This window comes from Salvia hispanica, chromosome 6, assembly GCF_023119035.1.
Source record: "Salvia hispanica cultivar TCC Black 2014 chromosome 6, UniMelb_Shisp_WGS_1.0, whole genome shotgun sequence".
Lineage (NCBI taxonomy): Eukaryota > Viridiplantae > Streptophyta > Magnoliopsida > Lamiales > Lamiaceae > Salvia > Salvia hispanica.
This window is the reverse complement of record NC_062970.1, coordinates 8,458,342-8,459,660: the sequence shown is the minus strand read 5'-3', so window position 1 is coordinate 8,459,660 and position 1,319 is coordinate 8,458,342. Positions and strand designations below refer to the sequence as shown.

Below are 1,319 nucleotides of genomic sequence, written 5' to 3'. Positions count from 1 at the left end.
AACAATTTTGCAGTTATTTGAATATATTAAGATCAATTATGATACAAGGATGAATAGGCAGCTCCTTCAAGACATGTTTCTAAACTAAGATGAATAAGCATCTCCTTTAAGACATTTTTTCAAGACATAGGCTATCTGATTTTTTGGGAGCAATCAGAGAGCAAAGCTAAGTGATTTTCATCAATGGGAGCAGAAATTTTAGCGAAAATTAGGGTTGTGCGTATGGATAAGTGAGAAATTAATAGTATTTTATTAATAAAATTTATTCCAATTGGATCGAGTGGATGGAGATTATGGATGCAATTAGTTTTAACACAATTTTTTTTTAAATTTCATGCTAAAAAAATTACCTTGGCTACAGAATAGGGAACGGTATTTGTTGTTAGTTTCTGTATTACAAGATATGAAGATACTATAAAAATAGGGCGTAATCCAACCCTAAAGAAGGAATATAGAATGTAAAACTGAAACGAGATTACAAAGGAAATATCGAAATAATTAACCGCAAATACGTAGTTAGCCGAGTCGAAGAGTCCTCTTTCCGCAAGACGAGATACGCCCTGATAGTGCTCTCTGATTGGCATTTCGTCCCCAAGATAAAACAGCTACGTCTCTGGTGAAGCAGCACCGCTATGAGCAGAGCTCCGGCGAACTAGATGGAGGAGAGGGCAGAGCTTTCGACAGAAAAACAATGCAGGAGAGGGAGAGAGCTTATGATGCGGAATGCTTGTGAATGGTGTGTTCAAATGCAGTGACGGATCCAGAAAATTGAGCAAGCCGGGGCTGAAATTTAAAAAATATATATAAATATTAAAATATATAATCTTACGTGTAATGCCTGCTCAACTTTTACGACATACTAGATGATAACTGTTTCCGGCGAGTTGCCATGTCCTGAAATCGCCGAAGAATGGTCTCATTTCCAATTTTTTTGAAATTCCCCTCTCAATGTATACAACTAAGATATCATTCATCCATTCGTCTCCCATTCTATTGCGCGAATCTGTCTTAATAATTTCCATGGCAGAAAATACTCTTTCGACAGAAGCTGTTGCAACCGGGAGGATCAGTGTCAACTCAATCAAACGGTACACCAAGGGGAAATTGAAGCATACTGTACAAATTAAATTAAAAAACATTGAGGCAAATAAAACTTGAGAAATCGAAATTGAGCCTTGAGATTTGACAAATAGGATATACTGCACTAAGCCCTAAATTACATACCAAGTATGATATATCACCTATTTACATGAATTCTTACCTAAATCGCGGTGAAGAACTCCGGTGGCGGCGGACGAAATCTAGCAATTCGAAAATCC

At 37.0% G+C, this 1,319-nt stretch overlaps 1 long non-coding RNA gene across 1 annotated transcript; it reads right to left on the bottom strand.

The window, feature by feature from the left end:
• Nucleotides 1–395: 395 nt before the first annotated feature.
• Nucleotides 396–1,319, bottom strand: LOC125192029. The gene is made up of 3 exons (XR_007171291.1): nucleotides 1,262–1,319; nucleotides 861–1,048; nucleotides 396–783 (listed from the first exon to the last, which is right to left on the bottom strand). It is a non-coding gene; the product is annotated as an uncharacterized LOC125192029 (long non-coding RNA).